This window comes from Harmonia axyridis, chromosome 5 (assembly GCF_914767665.1).
Source record: "Harmonia axyridis chromosome 5, icHarAxyr1.1, whole genome shotgun sequence".
NCBI lineage: Eukaryota > Metazoa > Arthropoda > Insecta > Coleoptera > Coccinellidae > Harmonia > Harmonia axyridis.
The window spans coordinates 25,385,196-25,405,168 of record NC_059505.1 but is presented as its reverse complement, the minus strand read 5'-3'; positions in this window follow the sequence as shown (position 1 = coordinate 25,405,168).

The following is a 19,973-nucleotide window of genomic DNA, read 5'->3' as shown; positions in this document are numbered from 1 at the left end:
ATGAAGTTCGTCAGTAGATGGGACTGTTTTAAGAATAAACCTCATCAGTTCAAACGCTTCTATTTGAAACTTGTGGCTCGACTGGTTAAATGCCGCAATTTCAGTGATGCAAATAGGATTATTTCGAATATTTTCATTGTATCAAATAGTTTTTACGAGGGTTCCGACTCAAATAACTCTCCATTGAAGAGCGAAATTGCCAAAATTTATCTTAAAAATCTAATAGCAGATATAAATGTAGACCTTGCATATGAAGAAGAAAAAATAGAATCAAATGATTGTGAGACCAATAATACGGACTGTAAACTTGTCGAAACATGGATTCGGGACATCTTCAATGGAGCAAAAGAGTCTTTCATCGATAATGTTATTGAGCCTGAGTCTTCAAGTGTTCGGGAGAATTTCCATTACTCTTTAGAATTCTCTAATTCTTTCAGAAAGCTCCTAAAGACATATACCTTGTGGTCAGCCATATTAACCCATCATTTCGGCGTATGTGAAGCTACTGCTAGTTCAGCGCCAGTAGAAAGTTATTTTAATGACCTGAAAAATCGAACCTTTCACGGTTGTTTACCGTTGAATGCGGATAAATTTGTTCTCAGACATATAAAAAAAATTGAGTCTATGATAGTATTGGCAAATGAGAGATCTGAAAGACCATCTGCTGAACACTCCGATACCCAAACTGCTGAATTGTACAACAAAAACACTGATGCTGAGAAAAATGTATACGAGACTAATATTGTAAGTATTACTGCTGAAAGCCCTCCTAATGAGGATGATAGTTATGCATTATCTGCTGATTCATGCCAAGGTGCTGAGATAGATGAGGAAGACGTAGAAGAAGCTCTTATCGTAGAAAACTGGAAAGGACTAGGGAACCCAAAAAAGAAAAAAACAAGATCATCATTTTACGCTGCGCCTTGTCCAGAAATTTTAGTTCTCGAAGACCATAGAAGGATGGAGCTTCCACTTATAAAAAACGGGAATATTGTCAATAAGACGACAACAACAAAAGTATCTGATGGCGTCTCCATTCTTCTAGGAAATACTTGTCCATTTGATACAATTTTGCAATGTATTTTATCAGCTTATTGTGATAGTATTGGTTTTCAACAAAAAATCAATGAGAATAAGGAAGATGTGAAAATATTCAACCTACTCAGTACAGTAGCTACCAAAGGGGCAGGCAGTCAGTTTCGTAAAGAAAGAGCTGTTTTTCTTAATGAAATCTAGAAACAACAAAAACTAGCGATCAATAGTAAAATTTTAAGAGTAGACTGTCAAGATAATGTAATATCTGCTCTTCAGAAAACTGGACAGGGATTGAATAGTCTTACAGAAATACATAAATGCATGAAGTGCTCTTACGAAAAGAGGATTTCAAGGATTTACAAAACCATTCAAATCACGGATTATAGCAATGAAAACTTTGAGTCTACGTTTCTGAGATCGCTGCAAGGACAGTTCAAATGCCAGATGTGTTCAAATAAGGTGATAGTGGAAACTATATTCAGCACTCATTTGTTTATAGACACTAGTGAAGCTGAAAATATTAATATTGAAAAACTCCCTGTGACTTTGAAATGCGGTGGACAACAGTTGATATTAAGAGGTTTGGTTGCTTACCAGAAGTCTCTTACCAGACAAAGTCTAGGACACTACATTTCCATCTGTCGAAGAAATGATGGAGCTCTAGAATTGTACGATGATATGGCCAAAAAAGTAAAGATTGTAGAAAAAACATTAGAGCTTAACATCCACTTACTACTGTATAGTATTTAAATGAAATTTTGAATTAACTATGTTGAAGTTCATTTCAATAAATAATTTTATAATACATTTGAGACTACTGCATTAATGAAATCTACCTCACAAAAAACAGTGACAGATTTATCACGTATAGGGAAATTCATCTATTTCATTATTCAGTATACAATATCGGAAACTCAAAAGTGCACCTCTCTTGGAGCGATTCTCTCATAGGTTAGGTTACAAATGAAAATTTTGGTGTTACAAACATGTACTAACGATTTACTAACGAATGCAAAAAAAATCATCATTTTCGAAAAAGTGAGTGCTAACTTCGCATTTTGGGGGTGTCATTTTTCCATCATAGGTTAGGTTACAAACGAAAATTTTTGTGTTATAAATAGTTACTAACTATGGACTTCTTAACTGAATATTTTTTTCCGAGAAAAATCTAAAAGTGGGTGTCCGTGAAGTTGGAACTCTTGTGGATAACAATTTTTTTCTACCAGTTTTCTTGAGGTACAAACGGAAATTTTGGTGTTACAAATAGTTACTAACGAGTTACTAACGAATGCAAAAAAAAATTCATCATTTTCGAAAAAGTGGGTGCTAACTTCGCATTTTGAGGGTGTCATTTTTTCACCATAGGTTAGGTTACAAACGAAAATTTTTGTGTTACAAATAGTTACTAACGAGTTACTAACGAATGCAAAAAAAAAATTCATCATTTTCGAAAAAGTGGGTGCTAACTTCGCATTTTGGGGGTGACATTTTTCCATCATAGGTTAGGTTACAAACGAAAATTTTTATGTTATAAATAGTTACTAACGATGGACTTCTTAACTGAATATTTTTTTCCGAGAAAAATCTAAAAGTGGGTGTCCGTGAAGTTGAAACTCTTGTGGATAACAATTTTTTTCTACCAGTTTTCTTGAGGTACAAACGAAAATTTTTGTGTTACAAATAGTTACTAACGAGTTACTAACGAATGCAAGTAAAAATCATCATTTTCGAAAAAGTGGGTGCCAACTTCGCATTTTGGGGGTGTAATTTTTCCATTATAGGTTAGGTTACAAACGAAAATTTTTGTGTTACAAATAGTTACTAACGATGGACTTCCTAACTGAATATTTTTTTCCGAGAAAAATCAAAGAGTGGGTGCCCGTGAAGTTGGCACCCTTGCGGAATGCGATGTTTTCTACCAGTATCGTTGAGGTACAAACGAAAATTTTTGTGTTACAAATAGTTACTAACGAGTTACTAACGAACGCAAAAAAAAAATTCTTCATTTTCGAAAAAGTGGGTGCTAACTTCACGGACACGTTAAAATGCCTAGAGCACGTATATTCGGAATTTATCGCCAGATAAGTGAATTTAAAAGATGATTGGACTACGAGAGGCGGGGTTGTCATTTCGATAAATCGCTAACCGTACGAACAGAAATCCAACTACTGTTATGAGATGTTTTCAAGGGTGGTTTGATAATGCCCAATATCGAAGAAGAGTAGGCACAAATAAAGTTCAACATCGACGTCTAAGACTTATGACCATTAGAGACCGATTTGCGACCACTCGATCTTTGGCTGATGAGTGGTTAGGAGAACAAGGCCATCCTGTAACTGTCCGCACGGTTTACCGCCGGATGAGGTCTTTTGGACTGCAGCATTATCGACCTCATCTTGTGTCAACTCTGACGGTTGAGCATCGCCTGCAAGGATTATAGTGGTACAGAGAACGTCAACATTGGAATGATGGAATGCCATCGGGTCATATTTTTTGATGAATCTCGATTCTCCTCGAGTGCACATGATGGCCAAAGAAGGGTTAGACGACGTCGGGGATAAAGACGTTAACCTCAGTTTGTAGAGCGTTATGTACACCGGACAGTAGGCGTTATGGTATGGGGTGCTATTTCACATGCAAGTATGTCACCTTTAGTCTTTATTCGAGGTAACATGCGTTACCTTCAAGAAATAGTGGAGCCATCTGTTCTCCCTTACCTTAACCGGCTCGAAAATCCAACACATCTGCAAGATAATGTCTGACCTCATGTTGCCAGAGTTAGTTCGAACTTTTTCGAAGCGACCCATGGGAATCTTTTTTCATGGCCCCCGATCTTTCGCCCGTAGAGCATGTTTGGGACACAATGGGAAGAAGGCTTGGAAATTCACTCCAGCCCTTAAATAAAGGACATAAAGGACAAGTAGCTAGAGATAGTATTCCTCAAGAAGAAATAGACCATCTTATTGCATCTATGTCGAGACGTGCTGGGGAGTGTATAGATAATCGTGGTGGACAAACATATTATTAAAAAATTCATTAAAAGAAATTGTAAACCCTCCGATTTTTCCCCAAATTTCAATCATTTACTTGTTATACTATGTTTTACCAAAAAAAAAATTAAATTTAAACAGCTTCTACTGGCTGTTGGAGTTTCTTTGTCAGTTAGCATATATTATTATTTGACCGATATTATACAAAATAAATTTATTCCTAACGTCCTTGCAGGATATATCCTATGATGATGATATAATAATGATAAATACAGGAAATTGTTCTTTTCCGTTTTCTTAAGAAAATTATTAAAAAGAAGTTATAAACGATATTTTGTTGGAGTTTTTCGTCATTCATCATTGCACTATAAAATTTTATTACAAGTGAAAACAGAGAAAGGAGAAAACTAGTTTCAATCATGTTCAACTATCAAAAAGCAACGGTTGAATCAGTTTCGTGAAAATCATCATGAATAATAAATATGAACAAGGATGCAAAAAATTATGTCTTCGCATCAGTGTCTTTCTCTTTATTTAGTATTTATGTCATGAACTCTAGGTACAATCCATAGTTTTTCAAGTAAAATGGTATTTAATCATGGTTCATTGAGATATCATAAAAAAAGGTTAGTATAATACTATTTGCTATTCAAAATATTCTTCGGAATGAGAATGCAAATATCCAAGATTATTATCACTAGAAACACGTCTTTATATCCAACAATATAGCGAAAAGAGTCGTGCAGTTTTTATGCAGCCTAATTATCACAGTTATCACTTTCAGAGACCCATAAAAACATTTCTAAGGCAGGAATTTTCCATTTAACGCATTAGTAGGACTGTTCTATTTCTGTCAGGAATTCTACGCTGAAAAGAACGAGGCAATCCCAAACAACCACTCTAATGACATTTTGCACGATGTGAAAATGTTTCATTACCAACAATACATCACGCCACAGCACTGGACTCGGGAATTGAGTCTTTTATTTTGGAAATAATGTTGGTCTATATTGGACAATGACGGATCGGTAGAAGGTCGAAAGTATTTCTAGCATTTATTTTCTCGGGTACTTCTTTTTTTTATTCGGAAAGAATTCATTTTCCAAATTGGAGAAGTTTACATTATTATTCTGTATAACCGGAAACACGATTTTTGAATAATCAATTATTCAACAGGGCTAGGAGCAAAATGAAATATTTTGGTTTCTAACCGTGCTGCGGATTTTTTATTTCAACAGCAACACATTTGTGACAACTTTTTCGACAATAAAGATGAATGCAGTGACTTTTTTGCTTAAGGGATCAATAGTATTGTTTTCTCGTAGTGTACTCACTTCAAATTTCATACAACGATCTGTTATGATATAATCAACGTGTCTTCAAAATACTCGAATTTGAATTTTATCATTTATAAATTTATCGGGTATCCTAAATTTGTTGTCTAGTAAGGGGATCTCAGAATGCCTTTGAGCTGGAGTTTTGCATATCTACAACGGTTTTGCACGCTTTAAAACATGTTACGCTACTGGACTTTTCGAAGACGCGGCAGTTTGTCGATTCGTCGTGTGCGATTGGTCGGGATGCGGATGCGCGTGTCTGAAGAAAGAAGCGGAGAGAATTTTCTGAAAGATTTTCAATAATTATCTAGACTTCAGGAAAGATATACGTATCTTGTTTTAGATTTCAGCCATTACTAGTTCAATTTGAGGTTTAGAATTTAATTTATCGGCAAGAATTGTGTCAGGATTCTCGGTAAGTGTTGACATGAATATTTGCATTCAAAAGTAATAATTTCACCAAGACGAATTGTTTAAATCTTGTAGAAACGTATTTCAGATTTGGTAGAATTTTTTTGTGTCAAATAATTTCAGCAGAACTCTTCTCAATTTTATTTTATAATAAATGTAATGATTTCTTTGTTATTTCTTGGATAGAAATCCGAGAAGGAGTTGTAAATTCACGTTAACATGTTCTAATATCGTTGTTCATCATCAGGATCGGAAAAAAATTTCTCGTTGACATTTTTCAGGTAGCTACTGCATAACGTGTAAGACCAAAACATCGAGAATCTAAAATTCCCGATTAATTAAACTGATTTATCTTCGGGATAAACGACAAGCTTTTCCGAATCAGTTCAGAAGAGGCAAAATTGAATAATAAAAGTGAATCCAATTTTTCTCAAGTGAAAAGTTTTATCTCTCGAAATCTTTCATGAGCACCCTCTCAAATTTGATTATACATAAATGTGGATACAAAGCATGATAGCGAGACTTCCGAACCATGATGGATACCTGGTCCAACATACCGATGAACAGATCCTAACTTACATCCCTTTGTTCCCAAGAGACAACAAGAGGAATGAATCCAGAATTGTCCCGAAAAGATTTCAAACAGAAAACAGAATTTCGCGTCATCCTTCTGAAAGGAAGTTAAATTGGGCAGGAGTGAAGACGCCACATGAGAGCCGGAACTCGTGAAAAGTTTTGATTGGATATCAAAGCGTTCCTTGAACAAGTTTGGTGTCAGTAGTTTTCCGGTTTGATTAAATCATATCTTCGTATGCTCGGAACGCATTCGAAGGAGTAACATGATATATCTATGGAAAGATCTGTGTTACCGAACTTCGCACTACATTCGATATTATTGGATGGCAGAGAGTGCAGGGGAATATTGGGTTCTCTTTCTCATTCATAGTAGAGTGAATATCGAACAGATCCTACCACTCAAATCTGATTAATTCAGAACAAAATATCAAGGGTGACCATAAATCATTTCGAATTCTACTTCTGTTTATTCGTAAGTAATATCGAGAGGGCATCTAATTTTTTCGAAGATCTCGAATAAACACGTTGCCAAATATTAGGTGTACAACTTTGCTCCGCCGTTTTGCAATAGATGGCTGTAGCGTTAAGTAAAAGTCGAATTAAATATATCGTAGATGTCATACAATAAGCTTAGGTATTTGTATACAAAATTTTCGTCATTTGCGATAATATGAAGAAATCTGCTGCTGAGGCTCATCGAATGCTCTCAAATACCTACAATAAGGCCACTATTAGTAAAAGAATGTCCGAAAGTGATTTCAACGCTTCAAGGAAACCAGCATAGCGGTGAAAGAGAGAAGGTTCTCGAAGATGCAGAATAAGAGGCATTACTGGACCAAGACACGTGTCAAACGCAACTAGAATTAGCAGGATCATAAGGAGTGATGCAACAAGCCATTTCAAAACGCCTTATAGTCATGAGGACTATTCAAAAACAAGAAAATTGGATGGCGTATGAGTTGAAGCCGAGAGATGTTGAACGGCGTTTTTTGCTAATATCAAGCATGCAGGAGTAACCTGGTATAATACGTAAGACAATAAGAAAGATCAGTTGTAAAGTACACTAAATACAGTAATCAGAACAGCGGTTAGCGCTACAACAAATCAGAGAAGAATTGAAAATTGAAACTATTGAGGAAATAGTTAACAAACAGAGAAAGAAGACAATAGAGTTGCTGAAAGAGCATGAGAATAGGAAGTTAAGAAAGATACTACAATATAAAAACACAGATAAGAGGAAATGCCTCTTTCAAAGAACCAAATATAAAAAATAAGTGATTTTCAGAAGGGAAAAAAGTCGCCCAATTGGACAACAGTAGGAAATCGTAGAAATTAAAGAGGAGTAGTAGGGAATAAAATTCTAAAACAAAATGAACCTCTGAGTCCAAAATAATTGGGTACCTCCACATGTTTTTTGTTGATATGTTCCAGCATCGCTTTTTATGGCAAGCATGTGGTTCACAGCTTCCTAGACCTTCCAATAAAACAATTAAACCGGATCTTCTTCAAGTAAACAAAAGAAATTGGTTGCGTCGTAAACCAATTGTCATCAACGAAATACTGATCTTGAATGTAAAAATTTAAAATAAAGATAAAAATGTATCATACACATATAATAATATACGATATAATATCGTGATTTCACATTTTAGTGAACTTTATGAACCTCTGAAATTCTTATTCCTCGATGAAATCAAGAAGACCAGATTTATCCATGATGCCAAGTTGAATATAATTCATCAAGAACCATATTATTATCATTAGGAAATGCAATCAACGCTTTTTCTACTTCTTTCCTTCGTTCAACTGAAAATCTGAGAGAAACAGAAAAAAGGGCCGCAATAGTTAGTCCTCAATTTCCTAACAAAACTGAAACTCTCTAGATATTTCACCGCAATCCCTTCACCAGAGACCTGTCAGATCAAAAGAAACTTCCACCACTTAAGCTCGAAAATTTACACAGAGGATTTTCAGATTCTCTTCCTCCTTCCATTAAGTCGGAGTAATGAACATCCAGCAGATCCGACACTGCATCCAGGATGAGCACTCTCGGGTCCTTATTCCTACCGCAAAAACTCCAATCGTCCTGCCCATTTTCACGGTACGATTGTTTCGTCTTCCCAAGTTAAATTTTGAATTAATGTTGCATTCAGAATAAAACTACTGGAGACGGTCGATGAAATTTTCTCGGTTTGAGGCATCGTCGTAACGGCATCTTTTGGCGAGGCCAGAACTAAACTTCAATCGTCAACGATTCGAGTAATTCGGTGAGTTTCCTGGGAGAACCGGGGTGTTCAAAATGCCCCAGAGGCGTATTAGCCGAGATCACTGTTTTCATTTAGAAACATTGGGAAATTCAGCACTTTCATTAGATTAAACAGTTCATATGGTTCGTATGATAGCAAGTTCTATTTCACGATCAATTTTTTTTTCAATCTATTCAAGCAGGAGAAATCGTAATGGACAAATTTCCTTATGAAAGGTCGAACATTGATGCACTCTGACTGAACCGAACCTGCTTAGGAATTTACGACTCATACATACACCCAGTTTCAGGAACGTTCATTAAAATTTAATGCCGTCAATAAAATTTAAATCTTCCAATAAAAGAACCCAATTGGCTACCTGCGCCATTTAACAGAGGATTAAAATTTTAATGTGGCATTAAATTTTAGTGAACGGTCCTCTAACTGGGAGATCGACCCGTTTATCCCGATCTAAAAAGGGTTAGATAGCGGGTAATCGAATTACTTATCATCTCTCGTGGACTTTTAGAATGCATTCATTGGCTTAATGAGTTTTTTAAAAGAGGTTGAGTAGTACAGTAGTAAACTAACGGTCATTGAATAATTGATTTGGGGTGCAAGTTTTGGATGCTTGAACAGGGTGATTCACCGGGATGGCCTATTAGACGGTTATGGAAAACTAATCATAATTTTGAGCTGAAAATTTGCATATTGGGATTCGAGGCAATGATCTTCCTCCCTAAAATATTTTCAGATCTCTACAACTTCCGGTTACACCGGATACAGACTACTACTTCCTTATTTCGAATGGCACACTCAGTATATTATTGCATCATTAGATAGCTTTTTTGACGACAATTTCGGCAATATGCCTCATCTTGGGTAAAAATTCAACGGTTCATGAGTTGAAGGGATTCTTATATTTTTGAATTTTATTGCATATATAATAATCTTTTTTCGAAAAAAATTTTTTTTCGATTCTGCAAATACGTATTATAACAAGACTGTTTGGACCAAAAATGTACATAAGTTCATAAGAAGATCATGAACTTGGACAACTCAAATTCATCAAAACTCAAGATTTTCTTATTAAAACCTACAAGTATTTTTATTATTCCAGTCGATTCTATAAAAATAGCGGGGGTTACCATAAGCAAACCCTATACCTAAAATGAATACTTTAAGAGTTATCGAGGAAGAACCTTACATGAGGAAAAACCGCAGGGAATAGTCTGTGACCGGAAAACACAGAAAGAAACTTGAAATCTGCTTGGATAACTAAATTTTACATTTCATGAATTATAATAAATTTTTTACTGGGATTGTTTAGAAATCCATGAATCATTACAATTTTCAATTACGAATAACTCATTACAATTATAAAAGTTTAATGAGTCTTCTTGATGAAGGATATTTAATATAAATCAAATAATTTGACAACTTTGTGTCTAATCCTTCACAATAATATATCTGTATGATATATTCAGTTTATTTTTGTCTTGGAATATATTCCAATTCTAAAAATGACAAATTTAATAATCAACCAAAAGAGAAATTCAAAATGACTAAAATTGTACAAATTGAGTAAACGGTTAATAATATATATAATATTTAGTTGTTCAATTTATTAACCGTTTACTCAATTTGTACAATTTTAGTCATTTTGAATTTCTCTTTTGGTTGATTATTAAATTTGTCATTTTTAGAATTGGAATATATTCCAAGACAAAAATAAACTGAATATATCATACAGATATATTATTGTGAAGGATTAGACACAAAGTTGTCAAATTATTTGATTTATACTCATTACAATTCTTGAAATGTCAAATTTAGTTATGGAAACAACGATTTTTAGTTTCTGGAAGTCACAGACTACTCCACACAGTTGTAAAATGCGGTTTTTCCTCATTTGAAATTCTTTCTCTATAACACTTAGAGTATTCATTACAGGTTTAGGGTTTGCTCAAGTAACCCCCACTATTTTTGTAAGTAGAATCGACCGAAATAATAAAAAATATTTGTTTTAAATTGAGAATTAGAGTTCTGATAAATTTGAGTTGTCCAAGATTGACATATCTTTTGATAAACACCCTAATGTACATTTTTGGTCAAAACTACAAACAGTCTTATAATACTACGTATTTGCAGAATCGAGAAAGAAAAAAAATCGCAAAAAGCTTTTTCTGCCGAAATATTAAAAAAAAAGTGAGTCCCTATCGCCCCCATTTTTTAATCCCATTAACTCATGAACTGTTGAGTTTTTACCCAAGTTATGGCAATTTACCAAAATTGTCATCAAAAAGCTCCCTAATGATCCAACAATATACTGGAATACTGGATGTATTTCATTTATATTCAGCAGTGTTTTTTAATGTAAAGCAAATGTATGTAGTTTTATCCGTATTCAGAAATGGACAATTGCTGTCGAAGCATTCAGATAAACTATATAAACGCAATTTTGCCTTTTCTACAGCTCCATTCACGGTTCGGTGGGAACATAGCAATGTATTATCATCTGCAAACATTGTCAAATCGAAAGGACCATCCATAGCGTCAGGCAAGTCATTTTCAATTAGGATAAAAATAGCGGTCCCAAAACTGAACCCTGAGGTACATCGAACTCTACATCCCAGGATGAAGATCTTTTTCCGTTAATTTATAACATCTGTATTCTATCCTTTGAATAAGATTCAATTAGTTGATTTAAGATACCTCTAAACTAAACCCCAAACACATAATTTTATAGAGAAGTAAATCATGGGGTACCAAATCAAATGCCCTACTAAGACCCATCATGACAGCAAGGCAGTTGTTCCCATCATTCATACTTCATTCATTCTTTACTCCAGCAACTTCAAAGTTAGATTTGAGTTTTTTAATTTCACATTGATAGGGAAGTATCTATTTGTTTACATTCTCATTTACCTTTTTATCAATTTCTGTCTTTCCGGTTATGAAAGTTGATTCAATATGTTGTCTCAAAGCATTTACTAATTATTATTTCCACTAAATCATCTTTTTTTCAAATTAGACAATTCCGAACTTATATGAGTAATCAAGTTGCCAATTTTTAGATGAACATAACGTTACGATGACGAGAAAATCTCAATACAGAATACTCTTTTCACTCGGCTTCGTAACGTTATCATTATCGCCTGCTTTCATAACAAAAGTTAGAGCATCTTACTCCTGATCGTGATGTAGATCTATCTCTCCACAAAATTCCTCCTATCCCACTACCATCATCCGAGCATCAATAATGGAAATACCCAACAGCACCGGAAACTTCCAAGATTCGTTTAATCAAGAAAGCTGTGCCCCCTGTCTCGAAGCTACATTCCAAGAACTCCCGAATTCTCAGACTCAGTTTTTGTTATTTCAACGTTCATTAAAATGCCCCATCCGTTGGATATTTATGCGGCATTAAGAGGATCCGCGGAAGTGCAATCTGGATGTGAGGAACAATTAGAACAGGTCTAAACGGCAAAAATTTCTGAATTCAATTACAAATCCCGTGTAAAAGCACAATGGCGGTCGCCATTCCAGAGATTATTCTACGTAGAAGTGCAAATTCGGGAGAGTTATGCATGATGTGTTCATGTAGATCTGGAACACGGGAGATTTGCAAGATAGCAGGAAATATTCAACCCAAGAATTATGCTTTTAAGAACATATTTGATTAAATGTTATGGTTTTTATGTAGACGGTTTTTGATATCTGTAAGCATCTTCCACTTCAGATGTCGAAATCCTCTCATTGAATTACATCATTACTATAACATCTAGCGCCAATTGACTAATATACAGGGTGTTTCCTAAACATGCGGCAAAAATTCAGGGGGTTGTTCCTTGGACTATTCTAAGAATATTTTGTCCTTTGATGATTTTTGACAAACCTCTTTGTTTCGAAGATACAGGGCGAACAACATTTTTCATATACAGGGTGGCCACTTTTTCAATGGGATTGTATTGGTAACTTTTAAACCATAAGAGTTAGAAGGGCGGTCAAATGGACAAAAAGTCGCATGCATAGAAGCATTATCAAGCAGTTCAAACAAATCGAGATTATCAGGGCCGGTTTTCGAGATATCATAAGAAAAGTAAATTATGTCATTTTGATTTTTCTTTTTTTCCCACTTTATTTCAAATATTATAAAAAAATGTTACAGGAATTTTTTATTCGACAGTAAATTATTCTCAATTTGACGTAATCAGATTTCGTATCCAACGTTTCGTACTCTCTGGGCCACCCTCAACTTCATTTTTTTCAATACGGACCTGCATATTTTATGACATTTTTCGAAATATGTTTTAACGCTGAATTCAACGATATATCATACAATGTCATTCAAAGTTGATTTTCAGGAGATTTTGACCCTCATCCAAAATTAATGGTGTGTATGTAAGAAAAAAAAAGTCTATTAACGATATCAATGTTCTGACCCAAATTCAATCGAACCCAGAAAAAAAATCGAGAACTGAGGCCAGTGAATGGAATTTTTCAAAAACTGCTCTTAATAAAATAGTCAAGAGACGCGAATACAATGATTTTAAATTTGAATACCAAGCCTTGCAAAAATTATATCGTAATGCTCTCAAAATAAATTTCGATTCTGTAATTTGTTTCAACGGAACAAATGACAAATACAACAATAGTGATACCTCGCGAGAAAATTGAGAATGTTTTGGGAGGTATTCAAGGAGACCAAACAAGCAAATGTAAAAGAAGTATGGGTTCCAGAACCGTAAAATGCATTTTACAAAATGGTGGACATTTCGAACACTTACTTCATTAATTTTAATTTACTTTCGAATAATCATTTGATTTTTCTTTCATTAAATGATACTTTCGTTTAATTATTATGAATTGAAATATTTAAATGATTATTATGAAAGAAGAACCAAGAAACCAGTATACTGGTTTCTTGCTTTGATTCTAATATGTTCCATTTAGTTCAAGATGGGTAAGTTGATTTTCTTATCGAAATTTATTGCATATTGCATGTTGTTAATTAAACTAAATGAAGGTAATACAGATCCGACCCGAAGAAAATTGGATAAGGGTCAAAATCACCTGAAAATCTACTTTGAATGACATTGTATGATATATCGTTGAATTCAGCGTTAAAAGTTATTTCGAAAAATGTCATAAAATATGCAGGTCCGTATTGAAAAAAATGAGGTTGAGGGTGGCCCAGAGAGTACGAAACGTTGGATACGGAATCTGATTACGTCAAATTGAGAATAATTTACTGTCGAATAAAAAATTCCTGTAACATTTTTTTATAATATTTGAAATAAAGTGGGAAAAAAAGAAAAATCAAAATGACATAATTTACTTTTTCTTATGATATCTCGAAAACCGGCCCTGATAATCTCGATTTGTTTGAACTGCTTGATAATGCTTCTATGCATGCAACTTTTTGTTCATTTAACCGACCTTCTAACTCTTATGGTTTTAAAGTTACCAATACAATCCCATTGAAAAAGTGGCCACCCTGTATAGCAGGAAATATTCAATATAGCAGGAAATATTCAACCTAAGAATTATGCTTTTAAGAACATATTTGATTAAATGTTATGGTTTTTATGTTGATGGTTTTTGATATCTGTAAGCATCTTCCACTTCAGATGTCGAAATCCTCTCATTGAATTACATCATTACTATAACATCTAGCGCCAATTGACTAATATACAGGGTGTTTCCTAAACATGCGGCAAAAATTCAGGGGGTTGTTCCTTGGACTATTCTAAGAATATTTTGTCCTTTGATGATTTTTGAAAAACCTCTTTGTTTCGAAGATACAGGGCGAACAACATTTTTCATATTTTTAAAATTAATAATAGTTTAAATAAAAATGCGTACCGCACTGTGTTTACTAAGTAGGTACAATTTATTTTTAAATTTGTTTAACAACATTCCAATTACTAAAAACGGCCAGTTTTTTTACTAAAAATTGCTAATACATCACAAAACGAATTCAAATGAAAACCGTGTTTAATCTGTATTCCTTTACCATCTGCACTTATCAATTTTCAGTCAAAAAACTGGCCGTTTTCAGTAATTGGAATGTTGTTAAACAAATTTAAAAATAAATTGTACCTACTTAGTAAACATAGTGCGGTACGCATTTTTATTTAAACTATTATTAATTTTAAAAATATGAAAAATGTTGTTCGCCCTGTATCTTCGAAACAAAGAGGTTTTTCAAAAATCATCCAAGGACAAAACATGCTTAAAATAGTCCAAGGAACAACCCCCTGAATTTTTGCCGCATGTTTAGGAAACACACTGTATAAGAGAAAATGTGATTTTTGAAGTGGTTCTAAATCTAAATAGGCTCTCCAAAACTAATAATTCGAAGTTCATAAGGAAACGTCTCAGAAATTTCCTTCTAATTGTAATATGCCACAAAATAATCGAGTCAAATGCCCTAATAACGCTTGAGTAGAAAACATCTTTGAAATATTTTCTCTCAATACCCATGTTTGTACGTATTAAGAGAAAATATCGAAAGAACTTCTGATTCAGCCTCAAAACCTTTTGACCATTCTTTTATGGGCTTATCACTTCCTAGGATACCATGAATTTGTTTACAGGGTGTTTACCGGGATGGCTTATTAGACGTTTATGGAAAACTAATCATAATTTTGAGCTGAAAATTTGCATATCAGGGTTTGAGAAAATGACCTTTCTTCCTAAAATATTTTCAGATCTCTACAACTTTCGGTTATACCGGAATCAGACTACTACTTCCTCATTTCAAATGGCACACCCAGAATATTATTGCATCATGAGATAGCTTTTTTGACGATAAATTTTGGCAATATGCCATACCTTTTGGGTAAAAACTTAACGATTCATGAATTAATGGGATTTTTATGACAAAAATGGTGGCGATGAGGTCTCACATTTTTTTTAATATTTCGACAGAAAAAGCTTTTTTTGAGAAAATTTTTGTAATTTTTTATTCTGGAACTACGTAGTACATATTATAAAACTGTTTGCAGTTTTGATCAAAAATGTACAGGGTGTTTGTAAGAATATCTTGAATTTGGACAAGTCAAATTCATAAAAACTCAAGATTTTCAAATTAGAACCTATATTTTTTATTATTTCAGTCAATTCTACGTTCAAAAATAGTAGAGGTTACTCAAGCAAACCCTATACCTAAAATGAATAATTCAAGAGTTATCGGTTATAGATACCAAAAACAGATTACTACTTTCTTATTTCAAATGGTACACCCAGTTTATTATTGCATTATTAGAGAGCTTGACATGAAGTAAACTATCTAATGATAGAACAATATATTGGGTGTGCCATTTGAAATAAGATAGTAGAAGTCTGTTTTCCGGTATAACCGTTGTAGTGATCTGAAAATATATAAGGGGGAAAGATCATTGTCTCAAACCTCAACATGCATATTTTCAGCTCAAAATGATGATTAGGTAGATTTCAATTCACTGTGTATCAACCTTCATCACCCTTTTAATTCATTTTGTGTCCATTGTATACTTGTAATCATGTCATTGTTGGCACGAAGTCGTGGAGAAAAAACGCCTCTTATCAATTAGTCTTCGAATTAATTCCATATGATTACTTCAAACAAAACAATATATAGGTATCCCATTTCATTAGAAATGAATTATCTTTTCAGAGATATAGAGAGTTCGTGTTTTTCGAATTGGACACACTATATATGACTTGATGATCACTATTATACAATTGACACAAAATGAATCAAATCTCGAAATGAATGAAAAAAATTTATATACATATAAGGTATCCCATCAAAAAAATTAAGTAGAAAAACTCAATATCTTTGAAGTGGATTGCATTTCTGAAAAACCGATAACGAAATACTTTTCGATAAATCTGCGGCTAAAAATCAGCGTTGAAAAATATGGGGTGTCCGGTTTAAGACACACCAATTTTCCTCCATAAGTGCCATGTGAACAATGAAAATTACTAAAAAAAAATGTTAAAGAATTTATCGAATATCTCGAACAGAAATCAAGATATAGCGAACTATTTAAAACTGCCATTTTTCAAAAACACCCTGTAACTTGAGAACGAATCAAAATATATCTGATCTGCTTTCTGTTATCTTATTTTTTCTAGAAGAGATCGGAGATCCTTGACGATTTTCTCTCGAAGTCTCATAGTTCTCGAGATGCTTTCAGTGAGCATCGTATTTGGGATCAAAACATTAATTCGACGGTAAACTGTACGAATTGTCACAGAACTTCCTTCATTTGGAAACCATAGATCTGCTATTGATCTTGTACTAAAGAATCGGTCCCTTACTGCCATTATTCAAAGATTGCGATATTGGACCTTATTTGTCTTTTTGCCCACTTGCCAAGCTTGATTACAATATACTACAGAGGATAAGTTATGGTTTGGACGATTAATAATTTGTCTGAATGAAAAGTTACTTTCTCGTAATTCAATAATACGACATTCACGTTGTCGTACTCTTGGCATAGTCACAGCCCCAAAACCCAAAAAACTCAAAAAAAATATCAAATTTTCCATAGTACTAGATTATTTCGAACGAAATTTTAATCACTGTACTTGACTATTAGTTCTGCCGTAAGAAAACAAAGCCTTCATGATGTTGCACTCCCCATGTAATTAAAAATAAAGTATATATTTGGTTTTTCTGCCAAATATTGGATTAAGATTTCAAATTTCGGAGTTATTTCTGACTTTATTTCTGAAAATGAACTGTGCATATCGATCTATTTATAACGTCGCAGATGGTTACAGTTGCACTGATCTGATTATCTGTCTATTAAGAATGGCTTTCAATCATCAGATAATTATTTATATTCACCGTATCATGATAATAATTCTCGGTCTAAGCAAATCAATGAGAAATTGAAGTACTTGTTCTGATATTAATTTCGATTGCTTAGCTGATGCATATTTTTATTATCCGAATGGAATACTTACATTAAACTATAAAGAATGTTAAGTTATTCGAATTATTCCTCCATTTCGATTGCTGCAAAGTACATTTTGTGCCATAACTGATTCAAAACATTTCGAAATATCACCTTTCATTATAAATTGCTACCAGTGTCAGTCTACGTGGCTTTAATGCAAATTTCTGACATATCTGCTTCGTCATGAAAAATCCATCAAATTAAAAAACAATGTAAACGAGCATGAGATATTCGTGTTAGGTATATCATAGCTATTACGATATTGTTGGAGCCGAAACCCGTATTTTGCTCGATTTATTTTCATTTAATATACGAATGACGTTATTAGTCAAGCCTCTGCCATCAGTTTCACCGCATTGTTTATCCCGCCCTTTCCGTTGTAATATTTTTTGAAAGTGTAACCATCAACTAAACAGGATTATTTATTGACTACCGGTTGAGAAGTGGGTTGAATAACTCATCATTTATCCTCGAAAAAAAAAATGAATTTTCGAATTAATTCCGTTGTGTTGTTATACAGGGTGTTTCATTGGGAAACAGAAATACTTCACAGGTGCATAGGTGGCACCAAGATGGTTCTGGAGATACCCCATTTATTGGATCTTACTGTTTTCGTAGCCGAGACACAGGGTGTTTCATGAATTTTGCCCGTTTCATTCTGAGGCCATATCAAACGAACCACTTGGTATATTTTCTTCATATTTGGCAAATATGTTCCTAATTAAGAGCCCAAACGTATCATAAAATAACCACCTTGAAAATCCTGGTCCGGGTTAACAAAAATTTATGAATCGTTTGAATCCTCGAAACAACACCCAGTACATCGGAATTTTGAAAATCTGTTTTAATATTCGGAAACTAAAAACTAAACTGAGACGTGTACTTCAAATTTTCGCGCAGACAGTTTTACTGCACAAATTTTCAACGTAAAAGTGAAGTTTTTGAGAACTTGGATACCTGAAAGTGGTTTGAAGTGACTTTTAACAATGAATCGTCAAAAATATGAAGAAAATGCAACAACCAGAAGGAGCTCTTTAAATTTAAATTTTTTTTTGGTGAAACATGAGAAATTATAGCAAAGAGTAAATGATTGAAATTCGGAAAAAAAAAACGAAGGGTTTACAATTTCTTTCAATAAATTTATTAATAATGTGTTTGTCCACTGCGATTATCTACATACTCCCCAACACATATCGCCATTGATGCAATAAAATGGTGTATTTCTTCTTGAGGAATACTATCCTAAGCTATATGTACTATGTCCTAGTGTCGCCAAAGTCCGTGGGAGCTGGGGTAAATTTCCAAGTCTTCTACCCATGATGTCCCAAACATAACCTGTGGGTGAAATATCGGGGGATCTGGGCGGCCTTGGCAAAAAATTTATATGAGTCGTTTCGAAAATGTTTAATCTAACTCTGGCAACATGCGGTCAGGCTGAAATATTGGATTCTCGAGCCGGTTAAGGTGAGGGAGAACATATGGCTCCACTATTTCTTGAAGGTCACGCAGCGTTGTCATGTTACCTAGAATAAAGACTAAAGGTGACCTACTGCATGTACAATAGCACCTTATACCATAAAGCCTACTGTCCGGTGTAGATACTTGACGCTCAACATCAAACTGAGGTTCAAGTCTTTCTCTTTTGGCCATCATGTGCAACCAAGGAGAATCAAGATTCATCTGAAAAGAGGACCTGATGCCATTCCACATCCCAATGTTGACGTTCTCTGCACCACAGGAATCGTTGCCAGCGATGCTCAACCTTCAGAAGTGACATAAGATGTGTCGATAATGCTGGTAAAGATTGAGTTGTTGCAAATCGGTCTCTTATGGCCATAAGTCCTAGAAGTAGATCTTGAACTTCATTTGTGCCCCTTCAACGTCCGTCTTTTTCGATTTTGGGCATTATCAAACCACGTTCGACAAAATTCATGACAATGGTTGGATTTCTGTTCGTACAGTTAGCGATTTCTCGAAATGACAACCCCGCCTTCCGTAGACTAATAAGTCGACCTCTATCAAATTCACTTAGCTGGCGATGAATTCCGCGTGCACGTGCTCTAGGCATTTTAACAACAACTTAATATCGACTTAGGATCTCCTCGAACAGCTGGTTTGTTGTCAAATTTAAAAACCTTCATGATTTTCTTCTCCAAATTCAATCATTTACTCCTTGCTGTACTATCTAGTTCTACCGAAAAAAAAAGTTAAACAGCTCCTTCTGGGTGTTGCAGTTTCTTTATCAGTTAGTATATTTATGGATTTTACCCATAAACTAACTGACGACATTCGACATCTGAAAATACCGTGAAGTTTCTAATGACTGCCGAAGCGATTTGAATTTGATCATGGATTCGTCACGGTTAAGATCAATTCCGGATTAAAATCTTCGAAACACCTAAATTATGAAGAAATAATAGA